Below are 15924 nucleotides of genomic sequence, written 5' to 3' on the forward strand. Positions count from 1 at the left end.
CATAACAATTTAGATGGCTACTTCCAACATTAATACAAGGACTCCAAGTGGCAAACCACTCAAGAAGAGCAACTGTCCAGGTCCTAAAGATTCCAGGCCCCATCTGCAGGCCCCATCTGAATATCCCTCCTGCCTCAGGAGGCTGTCTCAGAAATGCTAAGAGGCTCAGAGAGCTCCCCTTGCTTAGCCAAGAAGGGCCTTTCGTGAGCCACCCATGACCGCCCAGCATGCTCTTACACATCAACCTCCCTGCAGTCACAGAGGAGAATCTATCAGCCAGACTAAAGCAAGGGGCACTGGCTCCCAAAGGATGCATCCCAAGGGAACTGCTCTGTGGCGAGACCGTGAAACTTGAAATACATGCACCATCTGTACTTTTAAATTTCAGGAAGTTTGGGTATGGAGGCACTAAGCAGATTATGAGCAAATACATAACATAAGCTCTCCGAGCTGGAAGAGGCTGTAATACCCCATTACCACTGTAAAACCATCATCCTACAGATAAGATGAAGTCAGAATCTCCTAACTGCCAGCCCAGTGCTCTTCCTATCACACCCTGCTCTTCAATCAACTAGGGAAATGATCTTTTGGAGCATATCAAAATCAAGCTACAACCCCACTGCAGGATAAAAATCTCATTTAACCATGTGTTGCAAAAAAAAAAAAAAAGATTAACATAAAAGATTAAGAAGCAAAACCTTTAGAGTAATTCCCTGCTGGAGAAGGGGTAGGGCAGGGTTGGCCATCTTTCTCCATACAAACACGATCTAATCTCCAGGGAAAATGTACATACAAAATTATATACAAAGATCATCTCTTTCTTTAAAAAAATACATCGCTTCCAAACTTGCACCTCCAGCAAAAAAACACAAAGCATAATGCCTTACTTTACTGACACAGAATGTTGAACTGACAAAAATAACAATCCTTTCTTCACAAGTTGAGGTTGAAAATATTTTCTAAATAAAGTATTTTCACCATGCTATAATTAATTTCCTCTATTACAATATATTAAACTTCAGAGCAAATCAAGTAGATTTTATTCCCCTATTGTAGTTTTCTTTAAAACTCTGATTTAATTCTTCAAAGACTGTAACAATAAAGTAATCTTTCACTCTGTTCATTTTCTCCAATTCCAGATCACAATTCCACAAATAACAAAAATATGCTTGCTTATACATATAAAAAGAGAAGAAGGCCATTTGTATAGGATGGAATATCTGCATGCATTTTTAAAACTTTTAAGATAAAACCTAAATCTTTGAACAAATTCATAGGTTATCAGAGAGGCCTATTATTAAGGATATTTCAGTCATAATTTGTGACAAAAGCTAGTACCAATTCTGCCATGAATTAGTTGTGCAATATTGGGCAAGTCATTTAACCTTTGGGCTTAAGCTAACATAACAAGCCAAAATAGTCAACTTCTAAGATATTTTCTAGGTTTCTGAACATCCTCCTCAGACATTAAGGATCATCTTCATTTCCTTTGAATCCTAAAAATTAAATATATCTTTAAATAATACAAACAAGCATTTTATAAGTTACATTATGCCCCAGAACTTACCAGAAAGCTGCCAGCAGTTTAGATAAATGAAAATTTCAGAACATTGTGGACTTTATCTGCATTAAATGTATCTCCCTGTCTCGTGGTCCAGCTTCTCTGAGCAAGCGTAAAAATGCACTTTCACATCTGGATGACTCTGTTGAAGAGTTTTCCCCAACTCTCCCCAGGCTTTGACTCCTTCCTTCCTCTTCCCAACCCTGCTGCCTCAGGACCCTGATACCCTGAAATCTGGCTCTATCTGCCACAATACTGAAAATGAAAACCTTTTCTATCAATTAGGTTTCAAACCAGCTACCATCCAAATATCTATATCTGTATCTAAATCTGTACATTTTGACCAGAGAAATCTAGATTTTTAACGTCTAGAGAATGTTCCACTGATAATATCTGAAAATTTAATGATTTTTTCATCTGAAGCCGAGTTCCTTACTGCCAAATAAGCAAGGAAGTTCCAGAACACTATTTATAACACAACTCATAACCTTAAGATAATTTTCTTTATGTACCAACTAGTGACTGTGCCATCCCCAGTGAGTTTATGAATAAAATAAGCACTAGGACTGAGAATCTGGCATTTTACTAGTAGAAATCCTAAAGAGTAGTTGCTTTTTGCCGGTTCATTCATTCATATACTGACTGAGCATCTCCTACAGGGTAGGCAATATTTATTCTCTGTGCTGGAAATCCAAAAACTGATACAAAGTCAGCCTTCATGGGGCTTGTGGTCTAAGGGAGGAGACACACAACAGGACACACAGACTATATGGACATAATAGAGACATGATATATACTACGTACTCATAAACAGTCAAATTAACACAGAGACATATGACATGGGAAATACATACAATGTGAGAGGGACTATGTGCTATTGAAAAGGAGGTGGCCAGAACAGCAGAGGAAGGGGATTCAGGCATGAATGGAGGGAAGGCGAACTGCAATCTTACGTGGGTCAGGGTAAGACTCACAGCAAGGGCAGCATCGGAGCACAGACTTCAAAGGGCTGAGAAGTGAGTCAAACTAAATTTTCCTTATAATTTTTACCTTGCACTGACCAAGCATGTAACAGAAATGCCTTATCAAAACAACGACATATGAGCAAATTTATGAACATCCCAGAAGAGTAAACAGAAGAGAACTGTGCATCAACTGCCTTCATTTTTGTAACTCAGTGTACTAAGTTGAAACTTACATCTTCAATTAGGCATGCTCATTATGCATTTTTTTCTTCCCTGTTAGTTTGAACAAAATTCTTAGTGCCTGATCCATTTTCCTTAAAAGTCCAGAACAATTTTCCAAGTATTCCTTGAAGCATGAAATAACAGTATTATTCAACCAGCAAGCCACTGAGACATCCCAACTATCACATGAGGACTTAAATCTCAGTATGAGAACCCACGAGGCACTGGAGCTTCATCCCACTGGGGAGAATCCTGTGCTTTCCCAGAGGGGTTGGTGGGGAAAGACCAGGCAAGCTGTGAAACCAGGAGGCCTCCCCCCACCAACCAGCTGTCTAACCTTGAGCAAATCTCTTCACTCTCTGGGATTGGATTTCCTCAACTATAGCATCAGGCCACTGGACCACATTAATTTTATAGTTTGAATAGTTATTTCCAAGCCCATTCCAAGGCTGGGTTCACTTCAGAAAAAAAGTTAATAACCATATCCAAAAAATTATAACACTGCTAATCCACCATCAGAGATCCATACACTTTAATTTGTTCTTCTGAGAACAGTAATGAATTTGTCTTAACTCATGCATCAAGTCTCAACTCTCCCTCTCAGATCAAAAAAGATTCACAAGGATGGGTCTGGACTAGTTCACCAAAGACAAAAGAACTTGCAAAAAAAGATAGTATTTTTGTCTTTGCTTTATTATCAACATACTCTTAAGTAGACTAATATGGAAATCCTAAACTAACACAAGCATGCACCTGCTGAGGGGTTTTAAATATTCTTCATGGACCACCAATCCCAATTTTTAAAAATGTGTTTTTAAAGAGTAGGCTTCCATAAAAGTTACTTGCGATCCATTAGTCTTCTTACTACTATATTATTTCAAATAGGTGCTATGATTAGCATCTTATTCAGAGAGCCCCAAGATCTACACTTCCCACCACCATTAACAGCTCCCTTCTGTGTAAAGCCCACCTTCTCGATGCAGATTTAAAAAGGAAGCAAATAAACGAACTGAGGATGGAAGAATTGTTTCCTGACTTCTTTGCCCTATGGTACAGGCAAAGTAAATTAGGTTCTGCCAACCAGGCGCAGCACACAGGACTCTGTTAGAACAGAGTCATGTTACTTGGGAAAAGAAGCAAGGTGGAAGGGTATGTGGCACCCACTTTGCTGGCAACATGCAGTGCTTCTGGCTCTGGCTCCCTGACTTGGAGCATCCCAACCCAGGCAGGGGCAGCAGCCCCTCAAAGGGCCAATCCCACAGTGCTGTACGGGCAACCATTCCCAGAAACTTGGCCTACAGGCTCTTTCTTCAGCCCTCCTGATGATTTGCTAAGCTACCTATCACCTCTAATAAATCCCCCTCTGTTTACACTAACTAGAATAGATCTTAGTATCTGTAACCAAAAACTCTGACCAATTCACGTAGCACATATTCCTTTCATTATTTCCATACACAAGAGCTGAGATTGAAAGACACAAGAAACACATAGAACATTCCACCATAAGTCAAGAGTTCTTTGTTTCCAGCCAGGGCTCAAATCCACAATCAACACTTGCAACCTTTCCTTATACGTACTTTCTCATAAATTTCATCGCCTCTGCCATGCACGGAGAAGAAAATGATTTTTGCCTAACTAATTTTCTATCAATAAAGAGTCTGATGACAGTAACTTGGCGAGATATTTGAGAACAGGATATAATAAACATCGTTTTCCATACCAGTTCAAGTTTATGGAGAAGCCTGCAGTGTTAGGCAGCACTTTGAGAACATTCCCAAACTGCAGACAAGGTGATCTAATGCTGTGTTGCGATGCCAAAATGATCAGCACTCTATGCCAAGGCATACCTTAATTCACAAAGCAGCAATGAACTTTTCACTTATTTTCACCCATCCCTCAGGGCAAGATAATCATAGTAAAATCACAGACACATCAGGTAACTAAAATATAATCCTATGACCTAACACCAAAAGCAGACGAGAAATGCTGAGAAGTGATTATGCATGTTAAAATTCTCTTCTCGGCAGAAAGACACTAAGTCCCTAAAATCAGTTGACAAAAATGAGAAAAGTAATCAGTTGTTAGTAATACTGTTCTTTGAAATGGCAGAAGAATCTTACAAAGGACATTTGATATCTCTGAATTATCAAATTACTCTGTACTATCAAACTGCACAAAAATATTTCTCAGGTAATACTCAAAGGCCAAACTTTTGTAGAAAAAGATCACTTACACACTTCTGAAGCCAATTAATGACACTGATACTCAGAAGGCAACTCAGCACTCTGCCAAATAGAAAGCGGGTATTCAATTCAAAGGAAAGCACAAGTATGCATCAACAGAGACTCCAGACAAGTCTACCAAAGTTAGTGCCAACCTCGCCCAGGGTCCCAGGCACTCAGAGCAATTCCAGCTTCCTTACTGCAGCACCACCCCCCCCCCAAATCACTTTTATCAAATACTCGGCGGCACATTTAGCTTTAACACTGGTGGTGGGGAGAATGGGAATCCACAAAAGTCAAAAATAACTGTATTTTTCCCTATGGACAAGGCAAATCAAGTTGCTAAAGAAAACTCAGAGCTTGGCTTCTTCAAAACAAAATTTTAAGAACAATAATTTCATGGAGCTTCTAGGCAAGGAAGTTACTAAGATGAGTATGGAGCTTTACTATGATTACACGTGCACCATATGTGTCCTTGAGATGCATCTGGCTCTCTCTCTCTCTCTCTCTCTCTCTCTTTAAGAAATGAAGTATTTCTGGGCTAGAAATGACACATAGCCTACTTTGGAGGTTTTTTATGGTTTCTCATATTTAGACTCTAACCTCAATCCACTGCAGGTTTAAGGATAGATATGATGCTCATTCATTAATAGTATCAAAGTCAAAAACACATATGTAATGTTGCAGATGAGTGATTCTCAAAGCTAGTCTGCAAAACCATACCTGCAATTATAGGTCCTCAGAGAAATGAGGGGAAAAAAAATTGTTCATGAGTATTTCATAAAGCTAGCTAAATGTATCCAATTTAAAGGGTCGCTCTTTATTCTGAGACTATGTCCTTTCTACTCATTTGGTATTCAAATAGCCTTTCTTTATGAAATGCTGAATTTTTAAAATTTTTTAATTTAAATTCAATTAATTAACATATATATTACTAGTTTCAGAGGTAGAGTTTTGTGATTCATCTGTTGCATATAACACCCAGTACTCATTACATCACGTGCCCTCCTTAAATGCCCATCACCCAGTTACCCTATCCCCTACCCACCTCCCCTCCAGTAACCTTCAGTTTGTTTCCTATAGTTAAGAGTCTCTTATGGCTTATCTCTCTCTCTGATTTCAGCATATTTTGTTTTCTCTCCCTTCTCCTATCATCCTCTGTTTTTGTTTCTTAAATTCCACATATAAGTAAAATCATAAAATTGTCTTTCTCTGATTGACTTATTTTGAAATCATGAAAATTTTAAAATTTGATCTATAACATGCAAGTTTGGGTACCACTGCTCCAGATTTTCTGTGCCTTTTCTATCTCCAACATCCCAACTCCCCTTCTTCCAGTTGCTCAGGCAAAAAATAAAAATAAAATAAAACCTAATGCTACTCTTGGCTCCTCTTTATCCCCTCCCCACTTCCAGATCATGAGCATATCCTGTCAGCCTTGCTCTCAAAACACATCCATATCAATTACTTCTCACCACCATAATGAAGATACAGAATATTTCCATCACCCCAAAACATGATATCAAAATAGCCCAATAAACATATGAAAAAGGGGCAGCCCCGGTGGCGCAGCGGTTTAGCGCCGCCTGCAGCCCAGGGCGTGATCCTGGAGACCCTGGAGTCCCGCGTCAGGCTCTCTGCATGGAGCCTGCTTCTCCCTCTACCTGTGTCTCTGCCTCTGCCTCTCTCTCTCTCTCTCTCTCTCTCTCTCTGTGTGTGTGTGTGTGTGTCTCTCTCTATGAATAAATAAAATCTTTAAAAAAAAAATATGAAAAAGTCCTCAACTGCCTTAGTCTACAGGGAAATACAAATTAAAGCCATGAATGAACACCTCTAACACCCACCAGAACAGCTACAGTTAAATGGCAGGCAATACAAAGTGTTGCCAAGAATGTGGAGCTCCCATACGGTGCTGATGGATAACCATTTTGGAAAGCTGTTTCTCAGTATCTACTAAAATGAATATACATATACCCCATGACCCAGCAAGTCCACTTCTAATTATATCCCCACCAAAAAGACATACACAGAAAAGGCAGCACTATTCACTTGCCAAGGACAGGAAACAACCGTGGTGTCATCATACAATGGAATGCCCTACAGCAACAAAAAAATGAATGAACTACAAATACTTGTAAGAACATGGATGAATCTCACAAACACCATGTTGAATGCAAGAAGTCGGGAACAAAAGAATATATTACATATGACTGCATTAATATAAAGCTCACAAATTATGGAATTAGTAGTCAAGGAGTAATACTTTGGGAAGGGGTGACTGAGCCTTCTGAGGAGCTAGTAATATTCTTTTTTTAAAAAAGATTTTATATATTAGAGAGAGTGTGTGTGTGAGAGAGAGCACAAGCAGGGGGAGTGGCAGGGAGAGGGAGAGGAAGAAGCATGTTCCCCGCTGAGCAGGGAGCTCGATGTGGGGCTCAATCCCAGGACCCTGGGATATGACCTGGGCCGAAGGCAGACACTCAACAGACTGAACTACTCAGGAGCCCTAGGGGCTAGTAATGGTCTACACTAATCTGAGTGCCAATTACAAAAATGTATTCACTTTATAAAAACTCATCCCACTGCACACTTGTGCTTTTTGCACTCTTCTATATGTTTTTTACACTATAACACAAAATATTGTTTTGTTTTTAATGACCTTCTCAGTAAGGCTTTCTCTGGCCTGGCTTAATGACTATGTCTACCACTGCTGAGTATTCCATATCCTTTCCACCCTCCCCCTTATTTTTCCTCTTTAGCACTTGCCAATATCTCAATATTGTCTATTTTACATACCAGATAGATTTTACAAACTTACCTTGCTTACTGTCTATCTCCACACACTAAACTCAAAGTTCAATGAGCACAACTATTTTGTCCACTCTGCTGAGTACACACTACTGAGTCTCCGGTGCCTATAACAATGCCAGCATCGATAGGAGGCACTTAATAAACACTGATTTAATTCATGTGTTAATTACACAGCCTTGCCCAATGCAATTATGCTCGTGGATTGGAGTAAATTCAATTTTACTCCCCCGGTAAGCAGGGTATGCTCAACAAGAAGCCAGTTCTGTTCTGTTCTGGCTTCATACTTCTACACGTGGTTCCCAGACTTCTCATTTGCCTGATCACTCGCTGGATGCTCCCATTTTTCCTATTTCCAGATCAGGTTCTGGCCAGTTTGGGGTACAACACTAACACTCTAAGTTCTGTAACATCCACATTTATAAATAAAACCTAAGGCTGCATTAACTTCTTTCTTAGCAAAATCTACCCTATGGACTCATACTGAGTTTTAAGGTCAAATAAACATAACAAAGAAACTTATCTCTATTCAATTTTTTGTTGTTGTTCACATAAACACATAAATCAAGAAATAGTCCCATCTTATACTGGGGTCTTTGGCTTCTGGACCTAAATGTAGACATTTTCGGGGGTCTCTCTCCCTGATCCCAAGAGCAAGTTTTAGCTCTTCATTCCAACCCTTGCATTTTTTTATCTTTTGTTAAGGATTTTATTATTTTTAAGTATGTCTATGCCCAGTGGGGGCTTGAACCCACAACCCTGATGGGAAAACACAGGGCTAGCTGAGGACAGGGCATGAGTCTGGGGCAGCACAGGACAAGTCCTTGAAACAGGCAGAGGGACATTCCTTCTCTGGACTCAACTGCCTCAATGTTTATACTTTGCTAAGGGCAAAATGCAATCTTAGCCTGACCCCTGGGGATCCTGTGAGTCTACTTCAAGATATAAAAATTCCTTTAGAAATTTCCTTTATCTCTAAACCCCCAAGGTACATGTTGGCAATCATCCTCCAAGCACACAGGCCACCGATACACATCTGCAGGGTCTCATGACTCAGGTTTTATTAGACGTAGTAAGTGACCTTTTCCCAACAATAGCTAGCCCCCTCAAGCTCCTGGAAACCTTGCTTCCAAAATTCCTTAGAGTGTATCCTCAAACCCCTCTCAACTCCCAGGTATATAATCAGCTACCCCTCACAGGCCCCGGGCAGCAGCTCTTCCTGCCCACAGGTCCTGTCTCTGTGCTTTAATAAAATCATCATTTTGTACCAAAAACGTCTCAAGAATTCTTTCTTGGTCATCGGCTCCAGATCTCACCTATATTCCAAAACCTCATCAACTCCAAGATCAAGAGTCGCATGCTCCTCCGACTGAGCCCCAATGCTTGAATTCTTTTAAGGCAGTGTTTCTCAACTTTTTTTTTTTTAAGTCAGTCCCCAAGGAGACTTCTTAGACATTTTCCTTAATCACACTTCCCCATGAAATTATAATACCACAAATATACTGTATGTCTATTTATGTACTAATGTATATCACACTTCAAATATTAAAGAATAAAATTTCTGGGCCCCCTCAATTTCACTTCCTTGAATGTGTGTATTTTAAAACCCCACTTCTATCAACTACACTACCTTACCTTTCTAATTTTGCTTCACTTGGACATTTGTCAACAATAAAACCATTTCAGTAAAAGATAAAAGTTGTACACTCCACTGACTGGCTCAGGCGTGTTACTCTTGATCTCAGGACTGTGAGTTCAAGCCCCATGTTGGGTGTGGAGCCTACTTTAAAAAAAAAAAAAAGATAAAAGTTGTAACCCAGGGAAGTACAGAGTTCAACAGCACAGTAGGAAAGGCTTCCCTCCCAGCTGACACTAATCCATTAAAACTACTATTTTTAAAGTATACTTCTCCAACAAGCAAGAAACCCACCAAATACCCAGATTTATTTTCTCATTCATAAGGACAGCATTCTGTTAAACTAGACACTTTGTTGAATTCAAAAGCTGTCCCTTAGCTCGTAATCTATCTAAACTTCTTAAAATCTATTTTTAAAAAGAACACAAGATTAGCACAAAATGACTTATTTCAGTCTCTCCTAAATCCCTCTAAGAATATGTTCCTATTCTTGGCCTCCTGGCCTGCGTCCGCCCTACCTTGACTCTTGTAGGAGGTTCCCCTTGCCCTAGGTTCAGATTAGTACTTTTTATTTTCCACATTACTAGTAAACTGTTTAAATGCAAATCTGATCTGTGGCTCCCAGGATATTTTAAATCTTTCTGGAGCTTCTGCAGCCTATGAGATAAAAGTCCCAACTCCTCGGCATGATCTGCAAGGATTTTTCACTGCAAGGCCAATCACTGGCCAGCCACATCTTCTCGTTTCTAGAAAGTTTTTCATAATCACTTTGCCCAGGATGGCAGAAATGCTCTTATGCCCATGCCAGCTCATACTTGCCCACCCATCTCATTCCCTCAGCCCTTAGTATCTTCCTATTTTAGAAGCAACAAAGACTTCCTCTTCTTTCCCTCTCCTTCCCAAGGTCACAAAGCACCTCATAACCAGCTTCACAGGCACTCTGCATACATTTGGTAATACTTGCTCATCAGGATGGGTCCGTTTTCCCCCAGAGTTGAGCCACTGAAAAGATGCATGCAAGGAAATGCACTAAGAATACCTGCTACAGGCTGATATCCTAAATAGGGGGCTTGACATTCATCTTTGTATTCCTAGCACCAGGACTACCAGGAACCTATGAGAACTGGAAGCCTAATAAATATTTTTGGAATGACAGAAATCATGCTGGATCCAGATAACTACTACCTCTTTCTCTCAGGGTTATCAAATCACCTGTTTAAACCTAGATTCAATTTCTGCCAGAAATTCACATGCAACTCAATCCATTTTTCTTTCTTTAGAAAACAAAAACACTGATTTCAGAAGCTTCTCTCACCTTCTCATTTCTTGAAGTTTCCAACCGGGTTCCTGGAAAATAATTGCAGTTTTCAGTATCCTAGGAAACAACTCATTTCAGCCTGGAGATTTTTACCTACTTGAACTGAGTGAGAATGCTCTCACTTTACTGCATCTTTTGTATTCTACCTTTCTCGGTCTGAAAACCACTCTTTGCTAGGGAAGATAGGAGGAGTGAATGGCTTTGCACTCCCTCTTTTAATAGTAAAGTGAGTCTAGCTTCATTCTTCTTCCTCATCTTGTATAGACTGAAAACTAATTTGCATATACCTAATCTTTATTAAAGCTGAACACAAAATATATTTTATGACACAGCAAGTCCACTCTTAGACATGTACCCAACAGAAATGCTTGCCCACATGCACCTCAAAGGACCTAATAGCCAAAGATCAAAAACTGAAACCCAAATGCCAATGAAGAGCAGAACATATAAATATCTGTATATCCATACACTGGAAAACTATAGAGCAATAAAAAAGAACTGCAGCTATAAACAACATATGAAGAAATTTTACACGTTAAACAAAAGAAACCAGGCACAAATAAAAAGATGCTTTGCGATCCCATTTCTACAAATTTCAAAAATATGTAAAAACAAATCTATGATGTTAGGAAGTAGAGTGGTTATCTTTGGAGAACAAGGCTAGTGATGGCAAAGGTGTATGAGAAGGCTTCAGGGGGCTCATAATGTTCTCTTTCTCAACCCTGCACAGTGATTACACACGTCTTCATCTACTGGTGATTTATTAAGTTCTATCTTTACAATGCACTTGATGCGTGTTATATTTACAAAAAGTTTTTAGATCACTATGGTAATTTCAAATCCTTCTCTCCAAGTCATGGGTCATCTTAGATATAACCTTTCTAAATATTTTTTTGTCCTTCAGGCTGTTCTTTTGTTTGAATGCTTACTACTATGTACCCCTTTCTTTTGTACACCACTTAAAAACTGCCTTCCTAAGAAAGTAGAAACAATCCACAGAATAGCAGAAAACTTTTTCAAATCATTTCTGTTAAAAGATTTGGATCTAGGGTATATAAACAACTCTTATGACTCAACAGGAAAGGGGCGACTGGGTGGCTCCGTCAGGTAAACGTCTGCCTTAGGCTCAGGTCATGATCCTCAGGGTCCTGGGATGGAGCCCGCATCAGGCTTCCTGCCCAGTGGGAAGTCTGCTTGTCCCAATTCTCCCTCTGCCCCTCCCCCTACTTGTGTTTTCTCTCTCTCAAATAAATAAAATCTTAAAAAAAAAAAAGACTCAACAATAAAAAGACCTACAACTCAATTTTAAAATGGGCAGAAGATCTGAACAGACATTTCTCCAAAGAAGATATACAATGACCAATAAACACATGAATGATGATCAACATCATTAGTCATTATGGAAATGCAAATCAAAGCCATGATGAAATTCCACTCCACACCCACTAGGACTGCTAAAATAAAAACACCAAACAGTACACCAACAAGTGCTGCCAACAAGTGTTGGCAAGAATGTGGACAAACAGGAGTCTTCACACACTGCCATTGGGAATGTGGCAGTACAGCTACTTTGGAAAGTCTGACAGCTTATACATATGGTTACTAAAGTCGCCAGTAATTCCACTGATAGGTATGCACCCAAGAGAGATGAAGACATGTGCACACAAAAAAGTACACATGAGGGATCCCTGGGTGGCGCAGTGGTTTGGCGCTTGCCTTTGGCCCAGGGCGCGATCCTGGAGACCCCGGATCGAATCCCACGTCGGGCTCCCGGTGCATGGAGCCTGCTTCTCCCTCTGCCTGTGTCTCTGCCTCTCTCTCTCTCTCTCTCTCTCTCTCTCTCTCTCTCTCTCTCTCTCTCTGTGACTATCATAAATAAATAAAAAAATTTAAAAAAAAATTCTTAAAAAAAAAGTACACATGAACAGTAACATTCTTCTTAATACACAAAAGTGAAAATAACCCCAATGTTCATCAAATGATGGATATACAAAATAGTGTATAACCATACAATGGAATATAACTCGGTAATACTACAACACGGATGGTCCTTGAAAACATTATGCTAACTCAAAGAAGCCAGACACAAAAGACCACATGCTATAGGATTCCATTTATATGAAACATTCAGAATAGGTAACTCTATAGACAGCAAGAGTAGTGCTTGCTTAGGTCTGAAGGGATCAGCAGGGCTGGGGGTGGAAAGGTGGGCAAGAGCTAAAGGGCTTAAGTTTCTTTTTGAAGTGATAAAAATGTTGTCATACTGACTATGATGGTGGTTGCACAAAGCTGTGAATATCCTAAAAACCAGTGAATTGTGCATTTTCAATGGGCTAATTATGGTATGTGAATTATATATCAATAAAGCTGTTATTTTTTTTTAAAATCTGGCTTCTTTTGCAATGGCCCCAAACAGCTGTGCTGCCTTCTACAGAAGCCGGATCCATTTTTGCTTATCAGTGTGATTTGGAATCTACAATCACAACTTTTGTTTCTTGGAGCTTCCCATCCATCTGGATGAAACCATACTCCTTTTTATAGTTCTGCTGGCCTTGGAGGTACCCTATCCTTTCTCTGAGCTTTGTGAACTCTCCTTCTAAAAATCTAGGCTGTAAGGCTCTTCCATCATGTAGAAATGGAAGCCACTTTTACCCAAAGTTCTTAGCATGAATCAGTGAGTCACAACTTTCATCTTCTACCTTCTAAAAGTAGACCAAGGACTTATCAGATGTCTCCATTTATCAGGTTGAGATTTCCACAAATATACAGATAGTTGAAATGCACCATTTATAAACTAACTTATCCTTGTGCCAGCTTTGAACTTACACATATTTATTCAGGGATGCCTGTAAGATTAGGCTCTAGGAATACAAAATTGCAAAAGACACAGTCCTGGCCTTCAAGGTCTAACAGGAGAAGCAAACACAGAAAAATAAAATTAACATATTCTGACAAAGCTCTGCCAGGTTCTCTCTATCCTGGCACTGAATAAGTGACTTGTAATTTTCTGTTACCCGTATGTCAACCTAGCTTACTTTCATGAGAAGGGATGTGCCCTTTGAGTCCCAAGGACTGACAATGACCTGAATGGGAGAGCTTCAACAAAGTCTTGATTGAGTCTGTGAATGAGAAAGTATGAATACACAAGGAGAACAAAGTACGTCCTACATAAGCACCCATCCTGCCCTCTTAACCTCTTCTCAGTGACAAATACCAGCCATACTTGGCCTTGGTGCAGCCCTTGCGGAGGCCAGCAGGGGAGTGAATTAAGCTGAGAAGATAACCCAGGTTGATTCCTGCCTCTTTGCCCCCTGACCTCTCCTTCATCTGAGCTCTTGGCCTTCCTACCCCTAGCCTGTCCTCCATCTGACACCTGGGGGAAAATGCTCAGGATAACCTTTCAAAGATAACCAGGATGAGATGGGATGTTCCCATGTAACATAGACAAAATTTATTATCTCCAAGAACCCATAATTATAGCCCAAATGAAATACATTTTTCCATCAGAGTCTTTAAAAACCCAAGGGAAAGAAACCAGGGCTTGCTGGAAAGCTGGGAGAGTTTGCAAGAAGGGAAAACGGGCAGTTGACATGGATTAGGCTGAGTATCTATTATGTGCCAGACCCTGTACCTGCTGCCATACAACTGCCATCATAATGAGAGTTCCCAGGGGCGCCTGGGTAGCTTATTGGGTTGAGCACCCAGCTCTTAATCTGAACTCAGGTCTTGACCTCATGATCATGAGTTCAAGCCCCGCACTGGGCTCCATGCTGGATGTGGAGCCTACTTAAAAATAATAATAATAATTATTATTATTATATTATTAATCAGTCTAATGTCTGCCTTCAGCTCAGGTCATGATCCTCAGGGTCCTGGTATCAAGCCTGTATCAGGTTCTCCACTCAGTGGAGAGCCTGCTTGTCCCAACTCCAATAATAATAGTAATTATTATTATTGTTGTTATTATTATTACTATTAGAGTTTCCATCTATTGGTACCAAACCCAAACTGTGGGGAGGGCATGATATACATCGTCTCATTTCTTCTTGACAATAACCTTGTGAATGAAAGCATCATCACTGTCCCCTTTTTAAAAAAGAGGGAAGAGGGACACCAGAGTGGCTCAGTGGTTGAGCATCTGCCTTCAGCTCAAGTCCTCATCCCGGTGTCCTGGGATTGAGTCCTGCATCAGAGTCCTGCAGAGTCAGCTTCTCCCTCTGCCTATGTCTGCCTCTCTCTCTCTCTCTCTCTCTGAGTCTCTCGTGAATAAATAAATAAAATCTTAAAGAAAAAAAAAGAGGGAAAAGGTTGAGGAACCGCCTGAGGCCCCAGTGGTGGGGTGGAAACCAGGTCTCCTCCCAAAGCCTGCATGTGCTGCTTCCACTTACCAAGAAACACTGTGTAACATGAGAATGCAACTTAGTGTCTGTACCCATATTCTCTAAACGGTAAAAAGGAGGGAAATTCCTTCCTCAAAAGTTGGCTTTGAAAATTAAATGAGACGATATATCCAAAAAAGTACTAGTACACAACAGACTCTCAAAAATAAAACTGTTTCTTTCTTAATGCCTTTTGTTTTGTTTTGTTTTGTTTTGTTTTGTTTTTCTGCTTCTTCTGTTGTAACTTCATGGCCTTAAACCAGGAGCACACAGTGGACGCGCTGTAATTTGCAAATCAGCTCTCACACCCTGTCCTTGACTGCTGGCTCTGGTCTGCTCATATCCGACAGGTTAAAATAAAATCAGCGTTTGAGAAAAGCATCCAGAAGGCCAACAACCATCTTACAAAGTTTCAGAACACAACTCGCTTGCAACTCAAACTTCACAGAGACCTAAGGTCAAAGCTGCTCTCAGTTTTGTTTCCCTCTCAATGGCATCTTCCTGAGGAATAGCAGACACCCGGCCCGCAGGGCTGCTGCACCCCCGGCCAGAAGCCCACGGTGGAAAATGCTGCAGTCTTTCCAGGGCTTCTTCCTTCTCCCCCATCAGATTTCACCCTCGAGCCCCTTTTGCTTGCTTTCAGAAGCCATTTTTAAAAGACAGGAAACCGAAAACAATAATTGTAGTTAGTTATTACTGGGTGGTAAAATAATGGAGAACTTTTTTCTTCTTCTTCATACTTTCTGGTATTCTCTAAATCTAAAAAAACAAACAAACAAAATCCTTATGCAGTGCCTTCCTAATACAAAAAAA

The 15924-nt window shown here is 40.2% G+C and overlaps 1 protein-coding gene across 11 annotated transcripts in view; it reads right to left on the reverse strand.

Moving 5' to 3' along the window:
- SIPA1L1 (signal induced proliferation associated 1 like 1) overlaps positions 1-15924 on the reverse strand; it is a 372275-nt gene that overhangs the window by 336818 nt on the left and 19533 nt on the right. The window lies entirely within an intron of this gene.

Source organism: Nyctereutes procyonoides, unplaced genomic scaffold, assembly GCF_905146905.1.
Source record: "Nyctereutes procyonoides isolate TBG_1078 unplaced genomic scaffold, NYPRO_anot_genome, whole genome shotgun sequence".
Lineage (NCBI taxonomy): Eukaryota > Metazoa > Chordata > Mammalia > Carnivora > Canidae > Nyctereutes > Nyctereutes procyonoides.